Raw genomic sequence first — 20,907 nt, 5'->3', positions numbered from 1 at the left:
TGCTGCTTCCAGTTTCCTCCCCAGAGGCTGGTCCGGCAGGCGCAAGTTTTTGCCTGAAAAAGGTCTTGGCGACATACCAATGGTGGGAAGTTCCTTATCACTGGCCACTTCTTGGTAGCACCTTTCCTTAAGGCCATCTTGAAGCTGTCAGTTGACTGTAGCACTTAGCTTCACAGGCTGAAGAGACGTCCCTGTGGTTGTAAGTGCGGTCATGCATCACGTTGTGCAAAGGCCTTCTGGCTGGCAGCACTGTGGTTGATCTCTCTTTCTCTTTGTGCACCTAAAAGCAAAAAGTCAAGAAGGATATCAGTGAAACATGGCATTGTTGCATTTGCATTAGTAGTAGAAACAATATAATTTAATGGTTACTTAACTTATAAATAATTATGAAATAATACAGCATATCCATTTGTAAAACCACACCAACATTAACTTCATTATCATGTTCACTCATAAAGGATAAGAAAGAGCAACAACTACAGCTTACAGAACTTAACTGTGCATCAAGTTGGCATGTGGCACTCAGGGAGGTGCTGGTGACAATGGAATAATCCTTGAATAATGTAATGTAGTGCAACTGTACACCTTTGACAGACAAGGGGCTAATGGAAAAACAGTAAAAAAATCAAAATTGTCATTTATTAAAAAAATTCTAAAACCAAGTTTAAAAAATCAAAAAATAATTATTAAATAATATTATTATTATTATTTGGATTATTATAAAATAAAGTTTGCAAATTATTTAAAAAAGAATACAATTTAAAAAAAGAATTCAATTGCTGATGTATTAGGGCAGGGTTCTGCAAAGTCGGTCCTGGAGAGCCGGGTCCATGCCAGATTTTTAGCATATCCACATTTAGAAACAAGATGTTTCAGAAATCTACATTTTTCTAAATGTGGATATGCTGAAAATCTGGCATGGACCTGGTTCTCCCAGACCGACTTTGCAGAACCCTGTATTAGGGGAAGGGGACTACCATAATAAAATGGAGAACAAAGATAAATGGTGGCCTATGACAAACACTCTCATGCACTGGCCAGACAAAGAAGGTATTGGTACAGGAAAAAAAAATGGCATTAAGTCCCTAATTCCCAAAAAAAGAAAATTAAAGGGGATAAACATTTTACAACAATAACACACATCATTCAAAGGCATCAAATATTACCCCACCATACACTGTTTGCAGAAAGAAAAGTGAAATACCGCCTAACAACATTTTTCTATATTTAAGCCAATGCCATCCAGGGTGGTTCAGTTCAAAAGACACCACAAATAGTTGTTTCATCATACACTCATGACTAGTACTGGGCCCACAGATGGAAGTCCTGTTCCATTAGCAGACTATCCCACTTAACATTCACATAGTGAATTAAATGAATATTGCAAATTTACAAAATAAAAAATGGAGAAAATTTAGTGAACTGTAAAACATTTTTTCTTTATAGAAGAAAAATTACAAGTCAAACCATAACTAGGCCCCAAATGCAGGCCACCCACTACAATAAATGTAAAAATTTTAATAAAAGCACAGACGAATATTGGGACCATTTCAAAATGGCCACCACATTCTTGAACCTATTCCTCGTATAACACTTTGAACGCGTATTGGGACAACATCCCGAATGTGCTGCATTGTGGGTACGGGATGAGGCGGGGTTTTTCTAAAAGCGAGCACCTCCAATGGCTCGGATTCAGTCTCATGCCTCGGTGACGGCTGTCACGGGGGTTGTGGAAGGCGAACTTTCGACATATTTAGCCACACAAGATAATAAGGTAAGCCATTTAAAATAAGGGCCTATTGGTTTAGATTGGCTTCTCTGACATCATACGTTAATATAAGAGCTCACTCTGTATGTTTTTGTTGGCGGAATGGGGTAATCCTTTCCCCTTTGGAGTTGTGACAAAGCGAATAACGAGTGGTGGGGGTGTAGTGTGGTTAGTTTTATGTATCCTTTGCGCATTAGCTTCAGGCTATAGGCCTTTGTGCACTTTGCCCTGGATGTATTTTATTCATTTGCTTGCAGCTTAGATCCTCTGTACACTTTGCTCTAAATGCTTTTTATTAGGCTTCGTATTGTTATTTTTCACATAGCCAGTTCTACGGTCTTGTTTTATATTCATATCACACTGTTTAGCCTACTTCAGCACTGGAGTTCTCCATAACACATTCTTGTTCACTCTGTGCTTCAGTCAAGGACAGTCTGGTACATTGCCGATAGACGTGGTAGGTGTTTAGTCTTTGGCATTCCTGCGTAGGGACATTTTGTGATCACGTATAAAAACACTTCCTTGTCCCAACACACGCAAGAGGGAGATTCCGACCAGGGAACCACAACTAGACGCTGACTGCCTTGTTGCAGATGCTGAACCAAGATCACAGGCCTTTGCTCATGTATGAGGGCTGATGTCTCCCCAGTGATTCAGAAAGGCAAGTTAGAAGCTTAACATGCTGTGCTCGAAATAGAACAAGCAGAGGGAGAGTAGAAACTATTAGACACGATGATAGCTTTGTTCCTATGTTTTACTCTCCTGGTGACTATTTCAATCCTACTGTGTTGTATGGTTCTGGTTATTGCGGCTCACGTCTTATTATCTAAAATGCAGTCGTTTTATTAAAACATTATATAAAACTTATACTGCCTTTGTAATTTGTATATGAGATCATACTGTAAATGAGAGAGTTGGTTTGGATCTGAGTGACCACGACTTCCCTGAGAAGTTCCAAAGATGTCATGCGCTCGGCTGCCCAATCATCTCTTCCCCGTGGGAGAAATGAGGCACTGCTAGTTAGTCGGAGCAAAAAACGGATTTAGGGTGACAGAGTTCCTTACACGTGGGTCAGACTCAGTCCCCCACACCGTTATCGATCCTGCTGCCTAGAAATCCAGTAGTCTCATTTAGGATAATGAGAGCCCACGCGACATGGCGCTGCCAACGATTGGTCAGGCTCTAATTTTTAGGTCCGGCTGACTCTCTCGGTCTCATATATATATTGACTCCTCGGTTCCGTAAGCGGAGACGTCCGTGGGGCTGAGGATTTCCGCCACCACAGGATAGGTACATCCTCTTACTTAGTGGTTGGTTGTACAAGCTTGAACTTTAAAGGAAAACCCCGATATTGGTGTGCCTTCTCTGACCTGGCGCTGTTTTTACAAATGGCGAATCCGAATGTAGTGAATATATTGCTTAATATGCGACAACCGCTCACAGGACATCTGATAGCACATGGACTGACAGTCCAGGGGGGTCCGGTCACTTTTGTGGTGGACGCCCATGCAGCCTATAGAACAGAACTTTTTTATTCTTGGGTCGTATTTCCAGCTGTTGATGGGGGTACAAACACTTTTCACGAATACACTGTTGCGAATGTCCCTGGACAGTACAGGGCTTATGCATACTTAGAGATACCTTTATCTTATCAAGAACACCATAATTGGCTTGATGGCACCCTCCCACACAGTAGCACAAGTAAGGTTAGGTCCACTGAGTAATGATGGTCCGACCTGGCCTTTATTGGCTACTTACACACCATATCCTGCGGTTGCTAATTTGGCAGTGGCTGACGTGCGTCGTTTATATATAGACTTAGCAACTACATACAGAAGACTGGTTCAGTTTGTAATACAGGCATTAAATACTAATGCAGCGCGTGCTGCTCCGGCGCACCCACAAGCAGTGGTTCCGGGTATTAATCTGGCCACTGTACACTCAGTTATGGGTAAAGTACCGGCTAAACGTGAGGAAACTCCATTTTGGTTGGCGCAAAAAATTTATACGCTGGAAGCAGTATTTCCCCATACGGGCCTCAGGATAAACATAGAATTTTGACGATGTGTTTGCCGTATGGGATGGTTCCTCCGGTGGACCTTTGTAATACCTGGGGCACGGTGTTTGCCTCGCTCTACACTACGGCACACGGTACACCGACATTAGCTAATTTACCGGAAGTGCTTAAACAAATTCAAGATGAATATGGGGCTGCCCCTGCCTTAGATTTAGGCATGCAGTTGATGGGCAATTTTGCCGCAGTTTCTTCTATTATTTTGAGTAATCTCAAGGGAGAGGCAGTAGCACTAGCAGTGCATATGCATCTTCAGGACGTTCCGCAGATTAATCAGGAGCAGGAACTCACGAGAATAATAGCAGAAACATATTCCAGTATTGGTTGTGATAGCCTTGGGGCTAGACCGCAAAAACCCCAATTACTGGGTAAAAATAATAAAGATAATGCTAAACAACAGCAACCTGAGGGTACTAAAAAGCGCTGGGAAAAGAAACAGCAAACACCTAAGAACGATGGGGGACAGTCTCCGCAACCGGAGACCCCGCAGAATAGGTATAACCTCAGGAATAGGGATAATTTGAAGACGCCTGATAGATATCAATATACTGATACACGCCAATCTCGTTCCTTTCAGGACTCCTCGGACAAGAGAAGTGAGAGAGGTGGGCGGTCAGAGCAGAGAAATGAGTACGTGAAACCGAGGCAGGACTCACAACGCTCAACAGAGGTTTCTATTAAACAAGAAGAGAAACCACTCCAACAAAAACAACAATTTAAAAAGAAGAAAGTGGCAGCAGTCTCAGTTAGACATGCCGCTCAAGAAGAGAGTTCTCTTGACGAACAAGACGTGGGCGTTGGCACTGTTAGACAGTGCAGCAGAGGTCACAATAGTTCGCCGGAGTCTTCTAGAGCATCTGGAGGTGAAAGCAACTGATGACTTCATACAAGTCGAAACAGCAGATATGCGAGTCTCTGATCCTGATAGAGTATATAAAGTAACTCTGCGATTAGAAGGGGACATTGTCCGCATTGTACACGCCATCTTTTGGGACCATGTGGTAAAATCATATGACGTTCTGCTGGCCGAACAAGATTGGCCGCCTGACTTTGTTCGTGACTGTCCGGTTGGGGAAGAGTTTATTACACCTTCCTTCTCACCACTTGTTCCGAGAGAACTAGCGGAGTCCTTTAGTAAAACATGGGCTCTAGCACTGGCCCCCGCCCTATATAGAAATAACGTGGGGTGGGATAGACATTCACCTTACCATGTAATTCCAATAAAGGGCGAACCTCAGCCGCAGCCGCAGTATCCTATCAAATTTGAGGCAAGGGCATCGGTTAGGAAAATTCTTACACAATTGGAGTACCAGGGTGTAATTGAACCCTGTGTCTCGCCGATGAATAATCCCTTATTTCCAGTTGCTACAACCGGACCATTCATATAGGATAGTGGTGGATTACAGACACTTAAATGGACATACACGCACATATGCAATACAGAATTCACACAGCGCAGCGCTTATGAATAATATTGTGCGTAAAAAATACAAAACAACATTAGATATCTCGAATGGATTTTTCTGCCAGAATAAAGCGCCCGAGAGTCGGGACTATACCAGTTTCAGTGCGTTTGGCTCTCAGAAAAAGTTTTGTCGTTTGCCTCAGGTGTATAAGAATAGCCCAGGACTATTTTCGGCTTGTGTGACTGAAATTCTGCACGAGTTGGACCCTGAGGCGTTATCATATGTTGATGACATATATTTGACAGATGATGAGATTCTGCAACATCTAAGGCGTGTAGCACGCATTGTTGTGGGGTTTGCTGAAATTGGCTATAAGTTTAATTTTAAGAAATCAAAGATTGCCTTCCTCAGCGTCATTTTCCTGGGATATGAGTTGTCGAATGAGGGCAAGAGCTTAGCGCCACATTTTTTGGAGAAATGTGCTCAATTGCAGCCTCCTAATACGGTTCGGAAGCTCCAGTCATTGTTGGGGTTTCTGAATTTTGGCAGAATTTACATTCCTGATTATGCTACGCGTATAATACCTTTATACGAGTTGATTCGACCGAATTTTTCGAATAGATTTTGGACGATTGAGCATACACATATACTACGAGATTTACAAACTGATCTCTTAGCAGTTAAACATTTGCACACAAGGGACAATAATATGCATTTAGTCATCAGGGTTATACCTGGGGCTGTTGGGTTTACATATGTCACCTTTAATGAGGGTGAGACAGTCCCGATAGCATACAAGTCTCATTTGTATTCTGCTGCAGAACAACAATTTGCACAGACTGAGAAAATACTCACTGCTGTACAGATGGCTGTAAATAAAGAAAGACCTCTTGACCAGGGCCAACCCATTGTTGTCGTTTCCCCGATTCCAGCCTTGGAGGCTGTTACAAAAGCGAGTGTTCCTAATTCGAAGGCTTTACACCCGCAATGGATACAATGGGCTACGTCTTTGACAGCCACTGATGTAGATTACATATTTGACCCTAAATTGCAGACTCAAGATTTTCTTCAATATGAAATGGAATACCCAGTTCCTGCTGGCACATTGCCTATTGACCAATATCAGGTGGTCATGTATACCGATGGCTCTGCGCAACCAGCGGTTGGGACTAAACAACAATATTCTGCTGCCTGTGCAGTGGTGAGCGGCACTATGGAGGGGGAAGTGTTCTGCCCCCGACATACCTACACTCAAACTTTGGGAGATTGTACGGCACAGCTGGCTGAGTTCAAAGCTTTATTGTTAGCAATGGAACACGCAGATCCGGCGACTTTGACCTTGCTGGTCTGTGACTCCTACTACTGTGTTCAGTCTTTCAATGAATATTTACACTATTGGAAGTTAAATGGGTTCAGAGACTCTAAAGGCAACACCATTAAACACAAATTGCTGTGGGGTAAGGTTGCAGATCTGAAAGAAACGCTTCCTAACGTCCACGTTGTACATACACTTGGACACCAGCGCGTTGGAATACACGTTGCTGGGAATACTTTGGCTGATGAAGCCGCGAAGTCGGCAGTGGCTGTCGCCACTGTGGCCGCAGTGACTCGTTCGAGTTCCAAATCAGACACTGAGATTTCGGCTGCCATAAAGGCTACGGCTGATGGCACGCCCTTTCCTAAAGGATTTCCTTCTAAATATAGTTACTGCTTGAGTGGTGTGCTAAATGCTGTTGTTAACATTCCAGGCATTGGTGTACGTGAAATGCCCAATAAGATTGAGAGGCCTCTATTAATATCTGCAGCACATGAGGGGGCGGCATCTGCACATGCTGGTGTGGCTGCCACGATTTCACTTTTACAGGCTCGTTACTGGTGGCCTGGTCTCTATAAGGAGACAAAGCAGTATGTCCTTTGTTGTGACGTTTGTCAACAAATTAAAGCTTTGTCGGCTAGACGCCCACAGCAGATGCCCCTTCTGATTTCAAATAAACCTTTACAGTGTGTGTACTTGGATCATTGTGGTCCACTGATGCCAGATAGTGCATACAAATATATTTTGGTTGCTGTAGATTCGTGCTCCAGATTTGTGTGGGTCTGGCCACAGCGCTCGGCTGACGCTCGGACTGTTATTAAAGATTTGCGCATCTTTGTCGATACATTTGCAGTTGCGGCTTTTCATTCGGACCAGGTCCCTGCTTTTGCCTCTAAGGCATTCAGGGACACCATGGCTTCATTGGGGGTCCAACTCCAATTCTCGTCTCCATTTCATCCCGAGGGAAATTCTGTCGTGAAGCGTTTAAATCGTGATTTAAAGCAATCCTTAACGGCCAGAGTTATAGGTACGGGTCGTAGTTGGCTAGCCCACCTGTATGGAGTACAGAGAGCACTTAATAACTTGCCTAGAAGGTCCCTGGGGGGTCGTACTTCATATGAGTGCCTGTTTGGAACACAAATGTATGTTCCTGATCTAGATGGTCCTGGTGTGGAGGCGGCAGATACGCCCTTTGACATAAATGATCGTGTCACTGTTTTGCAGGATTTACACCAATTCCGTGAAGATAACTCTTCTGCAAGTGCTGCCTCCTCAGGAATTAAGGATGAGCCAGTAACACCTACTGGTTGGATACCCAGGATTGGGGATCTAGTGCATGAAAAGGTCGCAGTAAAGAAAGAATTTGGTCCTTCTTATCGAGCACCAGTCCCTGTATTGGGGGTTAGCGGCACGAGAACTGTAATTTTACCGCTGCTGCACGGGGCCAAAGGAAATCGTTTTGTTTCCATTGATAATGTCAAGTTACAACATGTGGCCGATTCTGCACAGCAGACCAAGAGGGACACCCAGTAGTTCCGGAATCCCTCTCACTACTGGGGAAGAAGTCCCGCTGCAGGTGATTTGCACCGATGCTGTTTCCTCTCCAAGCTTGGGGAGGGTGGAAGATGATCTTGCGATTGTTCCACAGATGACGATTAATTTGGAATCTTTTGATCAAGTTGCTGTACGTTCTACTGATGTTTCTGAACATGTGGTTTACAGTGTGCCAAGGTGAGAGCCTCCATCTGCTTCTGTGTTCACAGTTGCACCTTTTGCAAGAACTGCCTCTGGCTGCTTCAACGACACTGATGGTGCTGTGTCCGACTCCTCGTCATCACTATCTTCAATCCAAGGTCCACGTAAGCTGCTGTGTTGGCTTAAACGCACATATTTTGTTTTTCCTTGGAACTATTTGTGGCTTTTTATGGTTGTGATGACTCTGTTTTTGTGGTTGGGATTTGTGGTTACTTTTTTTCTAGTAATACATGGTCATTTTCTTCCTGAACAATCTGACATTGAGCACGTGGAGACAGTGTTAAAACCACATTTTTCATCTCATATGGTTCGAAGAGACTTGTCCAATGTGAACATTTCTGCAATACCGATTCCGGATGGGATTGTGTGGGATAAAGTAATGTTTGATATATATGGTCCTACTGAATTGATTCAAATACCATATGTTCTCAAATTATCTATGAATGATATCGTTATACCAGGCATTGTTTCTGATGATTGGGATGTGAAGACAGTTGATTCTATGCTGACAGAATTGCAATATTATACTGTCTATGACGATGAAGATGCTTACCTATTTAGAGATAATCATGGTGACATGTTTTGCTACAGTTATTATGGACACCACTTTATTCATAAAGCTAGTAGCCCTAAGTCCATATTTGAATATGTGCAATGGGAACATTGCCCAACTCCTCCACAGGAGAGTTCTAAAACGTATTATGATAAATTTGCATATTTTTCTGGACATAACCTACGAAATGCTAAGTCTTACTATTTTAAAGTTGCTCTGTATGCTAATAAGCAGATGTTATTGACCGATACTAAATTGCTGTATTCAAATTTGTTTGTTTCTAAACTTTCGGTTGAGGGGTATGAATATTGGTTTAAGACTGTTGACTTAAAAAGTGTCTGGGGAACGAAAAATTGGCAAATGCAGGGCAGGGACACATTATTTAGGGCATGTATCATCCCTGTGCAGATGATTTTCCTCAATGACACAGTACAACAGACTAGCTGTTTGGGCTTAGCATCCATTAAAGAATTGAATTTGCCTGGTATACCTGTCCCTTCCAAATTGAACAATTGGCAGCGATATGTTAATGCCACGTTTAGTGAGTTTACACACTGGGTCCAGAATGGTACGCTTAACACTTCATTGGTACATCCGGGCGGGTGGTTATTTTGGCCTGTAGACACTAACAGGTGTCATCAGCGTTTTGTCACCTCTGCAGGGGGGTTAAGGACTAGTAGGGCAGACCCTCGCTACATTTCACCAGAACATGCTGATATCATAACTACATACAGCGTGGGGAAGCTTTGTCAGCAATGGTTGAGATCATCCACGATGGATGCAGTTAAATCACATCTCAGGTTACTGTCTAATGATACTGACTTGCAAGATTTTTTGTCAGGACCTAAGGTGCCTCGGAAGAAACGTTTTTTATATGAAGTATATAATGCGATTTGGAAGCTTTCACAACAAGAAGCAGCGGCCCGGTTGAGGCAAATTGATCAGGAAAACCTGATACAGGCTTTGTCTGTTGTGGATAATGGGATGCATACCCTTTCTGACCGTGTTTACACAATTGACAGCATCATTTCCTCTGCTATAGACATTATTAAATCGGATATGTCTTCTTTATATCATGGGCAGAGTCAGACGCGGTCCATCATGCAGCTGGGTAGGACTCTACAGACCTTGAAGGCAGGTCGCATTCCGTGGCAGCACATTCGTGCCAGAAAGATCTTTGTTTCCTTTAATTTGACTCGTCAACAACAGCTGATGGCTAAAAAGGAAGCGACGTATGTCATGTTGAATATTGAAAAATTGGAGAAACTGCCTTTTACGGTTGCTGAGATTCCATCAGCTGAATGGTTAATTCATGGGGTTATTAATCTGCCTATCTCCACTCTGCAATTTACTTCTTGTTTAAAACACATTCCGGTGGGTAGATACGAACGGTTGGGAGACAGTTACATACACGAGGTGTGGGAGCTTCCCTTTCTATACAGATGTATTAGTGGTTTGAGGGAGGTTTTTCTTAGCGGTAGTGAATGCAAAACTTCTGTCAGCCATTCCATGGTTTGTAAACAGCTGTCCTTGCACGGGGCGTGTAACGCTTCGATTGCTAACTTAGCTTGTTATCTGAAGGGAGTTCCAGTCCCGTTATTAAAAACACTTTCCAGGTGCTTTCTAACGGCAGTTACATTGTTCTTAACAGCGAACGCTGCTGTGGCATGCGTGCCGGAATAGTTTACGTGGTCGTTGTCACCAAGGCCGTTACGTGCTGCGGGAATGTGTTGTTTCCCCCCACTCAAATTAGGGAGGTAGCAGACATCTGGCCTCATATTGCTACTTCCAAGGTAAATTTCGACAAGTTGAGTCGACTAAAGGCTTTATTGTTTCAAAAGCATGTGGCCCTTACATCTGCTAGCGAGACCTACGCACTTCAGGTGGCAAGGTCATCAGCGGAAATACAGTCCCTGTTAAATACTAACTTTCTGAGTCACTTCGATGAACTTGTGGGACGTATATTTAATGCGTCCAGCACTGCTGGAATTGCACATTTTTTCGAAGCCGTTGGTGTTGGTTTTGCTCACACCTTCTCTTCCATATTCGGTTTAATACCTTTGGCTATACACTCTATTTTCGGAAGCATTTTTGGGGGTTTCCCAATTACTTTGGCTTTATTGTCTGGAGTCTTGCTATTGCTGCTGTTCTTCCGCAATGGCTGTCCCGCCACGACGAGATCCTATATTGATGCTCCCGTCAGCGCAGCCGTGTCGTGATCGCATGATGCAGCATTTTGGAGCAACACTCCTGGGACATTTGGAGTGTGACTGGTCTCTGTCATTTCGACCGGTTTTGGATTGTGTGCAACCCGTGTTTCGGTGCCTTTGGTGCTCGTTTGAACATGCACTGGCTCTCTGTCTCTCACTGCAGCGCCCTCCAGTGGTCGATACTGATCTGTTGATGTTCCCGATTAGGGCTCATTCCCAGACCTGTGCACTACGGTTGCGTTTGCTTCGTGAGGCAGTTTATGAGATTCCCTTCCTGGAGGAAGATGGTATTGTCTCATTCATAGGCCCTGCACGGGATGCCGCCCTGAATGGTTTTGGGGCTTTGGAACACACCTGCTCCATGGTACTTTTTGGCATGGATCTTCCGATATTGACATATATCGAAGTGGAGGAGCTCCTGCTTTCTATTGCTTCTGTCTGACAATTGGATTTTTTTTTTTTCTTCCTCCTCAAAAATTGACATTATATTGAATTTGGCTTTATCGTCACATGCTTCCCAAATTTATGACTTTGTTGTCCTCTGACCTTGTCGAAATATATATTTTTATGTATTGTTTATATCTGGGGCATACTTTTATATTATTGGAACCACTTGCTACCGACAAGGGGAGGGTGTAGTGTGGTTAGTTTTATGTATCCTTTGCGCATTAGCTTCAGGCTATAGGCCTTTGTGCACTTTGCCCTGGATGTATTTTATTCATTTGCTTGCAGCTTAGAGCCCCTGTACACTTTGCTCTAAATGCTTTTTATTAGGCTTCGTATTGTTATTTTTCACATAGCCAGTTCTACGGTCTTGTTTTATATTCATATCACACTGTTTAGCCTACTTCGTCACTGGAGTTCTCCATAACACATTCTTGTTCACTCTGTGCTTCAGTCAAGGACAGTCTGGTACATTGCCGATAGACGTGGTAGGTGTTTAGTCTTTGGCATTCCTGCGTAGGGACATTTTGTGATCACGTATAAAAACACTTCCTTGTCCCAACACACGCAAGAGGGAGATTCCGACCAGGGAACCACAACTAGACGCTGACTGCCTCGTTGCAGATGCTGAACCAAGATCACAGGCCTTTGCTCAGGTATGAGGGCTGATGTCTCCCCAGTGATTCAGAAAGGCAAGTTAGAAGCTTAACATGCTGTGCTCGAAATAGAACAAGCAGAGGGAGAGTAGAAACTATTAGACACGATGATAGCTTTGTTCTTATGTTTTACTCTCCTGGTGACTATTTCAATCCTACTGTGTTGTATGGTTCTGGTTATTGCGGCTCACGCCTTATTATCTAAAATGCAGTCGTTTTATTAAAACATTATATAAAACTTATACTGCCTTTGTCATTTGTATATGAGATCATACTGTAAATGAGAGAGTTGGTTTAGATCTGAGTGACCACGACTTCCCTGAGAAGTTCCAAAGATGTCATGCGCTCGGCTGCCCAATCATCCCTTCCCCGTGGGAGAAATGAGGCACTGCTAGTTAGCCGGAGCAAAAACCGGATTTAGGGTGACAGAGTTCCTTACACGTGGGTCAGACTCAGTCCCCCACACCGTTATCGATCCTGCTGCCTAGAAATCCAGTAGTCTCATTTAGGATAATGAGAGCCCACGCGACAGGGGCTGTTCCTAGAAATAAAGAGTATTATGTTCTTTCTCTTTCGTTTAAATCTGACTTTCAGGGCAAAATATTTGTGTTAAAACAAAATAGATTGGCAGAGTTGTAAATAGAAATGCTTATTTGTAGATGATAAATCTGTTGGCCTGACAGGGTACTTTCTTCCTTGATATTAGATTACATTGTTGCCTTGTTCTTTGGTAGTGGTGAGACTTGCTTGATCTTGACAACATGTGTGATTTATAATGGTGATATTGTTGGTGTGATAGAGTTATTTTTATTTTATATTAGGTACTACTTTCAATGTACGGACCATGTTGCCCATAGTGTACTCACTGTCTTAAACATGAAGGATGGAAATCAATTGGAACATAAAAATGGTAAGGTATGGGTGTCTCTTAATTCGGTTTGATAATATAAATTATGATTATTGTATACAAAAACTGCAGAAATCTTTGTGCAAGCATTTTTATATTTATTTATATAAAATAGTCTTTTTGGTGAATATGAGTGAATGAAATGACACGGGCCGACTATGGGAGGGATAACATGACACTGAATATAAATATGTTGATAACTATTAAAAATGAATATCTTCATTTGTGGAAAAAGTAGGTTGAGAATATTGCGGAGGTTCTCCCCTTTAAAAAAAGTTTTTTACACACAAGTGTGCTTATAAGTTTGATTAGTTATTTTTTGGTTTATCTCATCGTTAAGTTTGTAAGTTATGTTGTTGTAATAGTGTGAATATATGTTCTTTTGATAGAAGTATGTTAAATTTGTATCAAGGAATGTCTTTTATTTATATTTATTTGATTTCTGAATTTGATTGTGTATATTGTTGGTATCCCTTGTCTGTATGTTAACTTAATAGTTAAATGTGATAGGTTAATAGTAACTGTTATATGTTTGGTTTTGAATGTATGATGCCTATGTGGGCTCATAATGTAAGGGTATTATATTTATTGTATTATAACCCTGAAGAAGTCCTGTTCTGAGGACGAAACGCGTTGGCTGATGTTGTTATGAACGTGTTTTAACTTTGAAAGAAAATAAGAATAAAGAGAAGACAACAATGAAACAATATTGAATGATTGGACTGTTTTAAATGTATTGAAAGTGGTGCACCATCAAAATCTATATACTTTACAGTTTCCTTTTTAAGGATTGCACCTTGGCAGCAGGTGCTGTGATGTGTGCACATATTATCGAAAAAATTTAGATTTATCACTTTCTTTTTAATACAAAATAGGTGATGGGGGTTAGGTGCATTTATTGATTAACCTGCTGCCAACTGTATAATTAGTGTCAAAAAGCTTATAATCACTGTTTGATAAAGAAATTGGCCTATAAGACTCACAGACTCTAGGGCACTTTCCTGGCTTCAATATGAGCATAATTATGGCCTCATTCAATGATGGAGGGATACTAGGGCCTTTCTCAAATATCTCACTGAATAGGGCCATCAATACCGGCAGCAAAGAGTCAATCAGAATTTTATACTACTCATGTGGAAGGCTGACTGGCCCAGCTGCTTTGCCTGTTTTCTCCAATTGCACAGCCATCTTGACCCCCCCCCAAAGGATTATAGAACAATTGAGAATAATTTTATTTTCCTCATTCAACCTGTTCATATCTGCTAGCTCTTCTTGACCCAACCAAAACTCCTCCTGATATAGACTCACAAAGAAGTCCAAAAACGCATTTCCTATATCCTCACTCTGCCTTAGTATCTAGTTTTCTCGCATTTGATTTGACATCTGCTTTAATTTTCCAAGCCAGCAACCTGCTACAGTTTTCTCCATACTCAAAAAAGACTACCTACTTGCTTCCAGCTTCTTCTTTACTATCTCCTCAATTGCCCCCTTTAATTATGCTTGTAAGTTTTGGAGTGACACCTGTAAAAGCTCTTTCTCAGCCTGCCCAAGCACTGTTTGACCTAATTTATCCTCTTACCCCTTTATTTGAGACTCGAGGGCCCTGACTTCAGGAATATAAGTTTTCCTTTTAAAAGCAGCAATATTAATCAATTTCCCTTTTATGAAGCCTTATATATATCTCACACAATTCCGGAGGTGCAGAGACAATATTCAGTCAAAATAATTCATCTGTCTTTGCAAGAAGAGCTCCCACCACCTCCTCATCAGCTAAAAGGGTACGATCCGATGCCCACCTTCTGGTTCCCACTCTACCTGCCAGAACTACCTCTAATAACACAGCTGAGTGGTCTGAGAGATGTGCTCCTAAGTGTTTTATCCCTGAGACCTGGGCACTTATTTTATGATCTACCACAAAGTAATCAATACAGGATTTGTGGCCATATTTTTTATTACTAAAAGTAAAACCTTTTTTAGCGCCAGCTCTCTCCCTCCAGAGATCACACAACCCCAGCTCAAACATAATCGATTATATTTGGGATAACATTTTTGGGTTCACTACTGATCTATTAACACTAGATCTATTGTGTGTGCTATTTAACACAATATTTAAGTCTCCGGCCAAGATAATGGGATTCGAGAATTCAAACAAATTAGATATCATATCCCTGAGGCAACTTGGGCCGTCTACATTTGAACCATAATAACCTTTTAAGATGTACTTTTGACCATATCCCACTAATGTTGAGATGACCCACCTTCCTGCTTCATCTACAACACTCTTTGTAATACAACAATTTAGATTTTTCTTTAATAGTATAGCCACCCCTTTTGTATTAGAATTATGATGTGCACAGACCAGTTGTTGGGCCCATTTTCTCTGTTTAAACAAATCAAAACACTCATTCTGTCAGATACGACTCCTGTAAAATGAGAATATGAGCAGCTGAATCTTTCATATATAGCAATAGGCTCTCCATACGCCTTTTTGTATGCAACCCATTTACATTCCACGCTAACATTTTTGCCTGAATTCCCATGACCTAAAGACCATACAGACCTAACAATAAGAATAGTGTGATAGGCTGTGGAACTAGTCGATAGGTTATAAATGGACCTTGGATGTCAGAGGTTTTTAATTTCTTTTTCCCGAATGCTCCCCACCATGTGATCCCATACCTACCCCCACCCACCCTCCCCAGGGGAATCCCCATAAGTTTCCTCATGGCCTAAAGACATAGGGAGACCCTCTACCTCAAAGCACATTACCCAGAGAGGAGAAAACATCACCAAGACAAAAACAATAATCATAATATCATAAGAACAAGGGAGCAACAACAGGGGCGTGGCCGAACCAGGCAAGATGTTGGACGTGTAGACGCGTAGCTCCGACAGGGCCTGCAAATCGATCCTGCTGAAACGGCCCTCCCAGGGACTGAGCGGGAGAACCTGTCCTGGCGGGGAACAGTGGAGCCTGAGGCTGCTTTTCCCGACCCAGCTGGCGCGCTGATCGAGGAGAGGCCTTGGCGCGTGCCGGGCTCGACGTCGGACCCGCGGCCTCGGGTGGGGCGGAACGCCCAACGGAAAAGGCAGGCGGAGGCCGTGGACCACGGCGGGTCCTCGAGGCCGCCGCGGTGGACAGTGCCATGCTGAGGGGCCATCTCAGACCTGACCCTCGCTTCGGCGTCGCTGGAGATGCCCCGCTAACTCTCAGAGCTGCGGAGGCGGCTGCTGGGGCTCCGATCCCGGACGCACCAGGCAGGTGAGCTGCACCCGGGCGGGTCCCAAATCGGATTGCGGGGGCCCTGGAGCTTGCAGAGAGACCCAAGCGCCCATTGGAGAGCTGACGGAGGGGGCCCTCTGGGACATCGAGGGGCGCCCTCCTGAGATCTGGGGACCGGCTATCGGCGCCCCCTGGTCCCCCAGGAGAATGGAGGTATTGGAGCAGTGTTGAGGAGGAGGCCTGAGTTGGATGGGCAACGGCCGAGACTGGTGCTGGGGAGAAGCGGACAAGACTAGTCTGGGACCTGATGGCTGCTCCGGGGCGCTGACCCCGCCACGAGGATCTATGCCACTCCGTGGCAACACCGTGCAGGCAGAGTGGATGGGGGCTGGAGGCGGGCCCCCATAAAACGACCTGCAATGACACATTGAGTGGACAGAAAGTGTACTGGGTTCTTGGGCATCGGTGGAGGGATAACCCCTTGGTTAAAAGAACGGTGGTTGAGACAGCAGCAGGCCCTGGTAGAGTGTGCTACGAACGCCAAGAGCTGAGGCCTACAGCAGAGGGGACCTGCCCTGAACAGGTACTGAAACCACAGAGCAGCGACCTGCAGATGCCATCCAGATCCCGGAATAGAGGCAATATGACGAGTCGCAGAGCCCAAACCGAGCGCGGCGGAGAGCACAGCGGAGATCCCAACCACCCAATAGTGCAAGCCACTCTTGATAAAATACTAGATGCCATCGAAGACACCAAAACAACTCTGCAACATGATATCAACCAGGTGGCGGTGGAGGTGGGCCTCCTGAGAGTGGACCACCAAAAGTTAACTGACAGAGTCCGGGCGGCAGAAAACACACTTTTGGAAATTGCTCAGAAACAAGAGACTCTGGAAGCCACGATAACTGACCTGACCGACCGAGTCCTGCGCCTAGAGAGGTGGGCAGAGGACACGGAGGGGAGAAACAACAGGAACAACGTACGGGTGGTTGGCCTACCGAAAGGTGCAGAAGGAAAAAACACGGTGGGGTTCTTGGAGGAATGGATGCGGACAGTGGTGGCCCCGAGGGCCGGACCCCTTTTTTCTCCCTGGAACGTGCGCACTGGGTGTCCTCGAGACCCCTAGAGCCGGGAAGACCACCCCAGGTGGTGGTGGCCAAGCTGTTGCACTACAGAGATAGATATGCCCTTCTCCAGCGTGCCAGAGAGTCTGGACCCTTCAGGGTAGCGAACGGGGAGGTGACACTGTTCCCGGATTTCACGCTGGATGTACAAACCAAATGAGCCTCCTTCTTGGCAGTGAAGAGAGTGCTTAGGGAGGAGGGGATCCAGTATACGCTCCTCTTCCCAGCCAAGTTGAGGGTGATTGCCAACGACAAAACCTTGTTTTTCCTGAAACTCGATGAGGCATGGGAATAGCTGGAGTCACGAGAAATGGGAGAGGGGCGCCGAGGAGGCGGCAGCCAGGCCAGGCCGGGCGGAACCCCCGTGGGGGACAGAGGAGACCACGGAACAGGCGCCACACTCGGGGCGAACCGACCAGGGCGCAGAAGGACCTCGCTAAGAGAGCGGCCTTGGAGGCTGCTGCCTCCATTAGCGAGGAAATATCGTTGCGGGAAAGTAGTGGAGGAGAATCGGACCAGGCCTCTGTATTCTCAGTGGGGGGTTTAGGTTGTTTTGCGTCTGCTCCAAGGGTGACCCCTCAAACGGCAGATGAACTGGGTTGAATGAACCCATAAACTGGACCTGAGGTGAGAAGTACAATACGAACAGCAGGCCCTGGCGGGCATGGAGCTACCACCCCCCACAGGTGTCTCGTCCACTCAGATACGGATGGCGAGACCTATATTTAACTTGTTGACTAAGTCGCACTGTTGCGCTCTTTCATGGGCCCCCTACAGTTGGAGAGGCGCCCTGGGGAATGGGAGTTGGGAGTTACAGTTTTATGTTTTTAATGGTGATGTCGCGCTGTGGGGCCACAAATATATAGGACACATAGGCAGGGGGCTGGTTGTGTGGTCCGGCGGGGTGTGGGGCACATGGCCTACTACAGACATGTTACCATGACAGAATACAACATATTAACATGGAATATAAGGGGAATGGGGTCGCCCACCAAAAAACATAGGGTGCTCGCTTACTTAAAAAGACAAGGTATACACGTGGCCTTACTACAAGAAACTCATCTTGTGGCGACCGAGATTAAAAAATTAAGGCGGAGATGGAGGGGGCAGATTTTTTCCACCAAATATTCGGCATTTGCTGGGGGGGCCCTGGTGTGGGTCAGAGCGAGAGTTCCCTTTGAGACCACCTCGACAGACATTGACCAGGAGGGTCGGTTTGTAACAGTAAGGGGGACGCTGCATGGAGTCCCGATTACATTAACTAGTGTATATGCCCCTAATCAAGACCAGATCCCCTTCATGCAGCGCCTTTCGAGCCTTATTATACGCCGCCAAGGGGAGGAGCTAATGATTGGGGGAGATTTTAATAGTATAATGGACGTTGATCTAGACCGATCCATTCCACCACTAATGGGTGCCGTAACGCATAAAATAGCTAAGAATCTGAGAGAGTGGGTGAAGGCTTGGGAGCTGATAGATGTATGGCATAGTCAGCACCCAAGAGAAAGGGACTGCTCCTATTACTCCTGCCTCCACCGGGTCCACACCAGGATAGATAGGATAGTATGCTCGACCGCAATTGCACAGGAGGTGACACCCTCGGAATATCTAGGGCGCACCCTCTCTGATCACAGCCCCCTCATGCTTACATGGAAAGCGATCAGCGACAGACCCCCCATCCCAATATGGAGATTGTCCCTGACAGCGCTGGAAGACCAAGCGTATAGAGAGATGCTACTCTCTCACCTGGAGAACCATATTGCTATTAATAAGGGCTCGGCATCTGCAAGACATGTGGAATGGGAAGCTCTTAAGGTGGCGACTGGGGGTTACTGCTTGGGGCAAACAATCGGGATCAGACGCACATTGGAACGGGAACTGAATAAATTAGAGAAGGTTATACATGAGGGTCAAAAGGGGAAAGCAGAGAGGCGACTGAGCGAGATAGATACAAGCAAGCATAGAAGAACTATGCACAGGTTGAGGAGCAGTTGAGATGCCACAGTACACAGGGACTTTGGTGCAGACGGAGGAGGGCAGATCGGGCAGGATGTTAGATGTTAGCCTTGCTGGTGAGACTAAGAGGAGGGGAGACACCCATTGTAGAAGTCAGAGACCTGAAGGGGAAACACAGAAGTACGCCAGGAACCATAAATGATGCCTTCAGAGAGTATTACATCTTCCTCTAAAAGCGCCCAGAGACTCTTGAGACATAAACACTAAATACCTACCTGCACCCATTACCTCTGAACAGAGTAGATCAGAGAGGGGGAGGCTAGCTGGGTGGGCCAGTGACTCTGGGGGAGGTACGGGAGGCCATTGCACAATTAGCAACAGGGAAGACCCTGGTTACAGACGGACTCCTGATGGACTTCTATAAGAAGTCTTTGATCCTACTGGCGCCCCAGCTGGTGGAAATGTACAGAGAGGCGTTCCAGAGAGGCCGATTACCGGACTCAAAGAGGTAGGCACTGGTGATCCCTCTCCCCTAGGCGGACTCAGGCGACGCGTCTGTGACCGATTTTCGCCCACTATCGATGCTGAATAATGATTTCAAAATCCTCAGCAAACTTATGGCCAATTGACTGCTCCTACATATATCCAGTTTGATCCATGAGGATCAGAACGGGTTTGTACCTGCACGCAATACCTCAATAAACCTTAGACGCCTATTTGCCATCTTGCACATGCCACGCAGAGAGAGGCCCCCTGCATGGACGCTCTTGGCCATTGATTTTGAGAAGGCCTTTGATGCAGTCGGATGGGACTACCTGAGGACTGTCATGCGCCGGATGGGACTCTGGGAGGGATGGGCGAGATGGGTAGACCTATTATATGAAGCCCCACTGGCTAGAGTTAGGACAGGCAGGACGATATCGGAAACTTATCCCATATACCGGGGCACCAGGCAGGGGTGCCCACTGTCTCCATTGTTATTTGCATTGGCGATTGAACCCCTAGCGGCACGGTTAAGGATGGAGGGCAAGGGAAGATGAATCGAGTGGGGACAGGATGAACACATTGTCTCCCTCTATGCTGACGACATCTTGATCTACTTAAGAGATGGTGATTCGGGACTGCCGTAGGCACTCGACAGCCTGGACCGCTTTGGTAGCTTATGCGGCCTACGTCTTAACAGGGGTAAGACCTTTGTATTTCCCTTGGTGGCAGGAGGTCCGCGTCCCCAGTCCTGTCCGGAAGATATGGTATGGGCACCACACTTTCAAATACCTGGGCATACAGGTATTTCATGACCTCAGGGACCTACGGGAAGGTAATGTGGGAAGGGCACTCCGATTGCTCTGTTCCTCTGTGGGATTCTGGCAATCTCTTAAATTGTCCATAATGGCCAGAGTGGCATTGTCCAAGATGGTCATTTTACTGCGCCTCCTTTATTACTTCACTAACCTGCCGGTATTACTCCCTCTGTCGTGGTTTAGGGAACTGATCAGTCTCCTCAGGGACCTCATTT

Source organism: Pleurodeles waltl, chromosome 10 (genome assembly GCF_031143425.1).
Source record: "Pleurodeles waltl isolate 20211129_DDA chromosome 10, aPleWal1.hap1.20221129, whole genome shotgun sequence".
NCBI classification, from domain to species: Eukaryota; Metazoa; Chordata; class Amphibia; order Caudata; family Salamandridae; genus Pleurodeles; species Pleurodeles waltl.
This window is presented reverse-complemented; position numbering follows the sequence as displayed.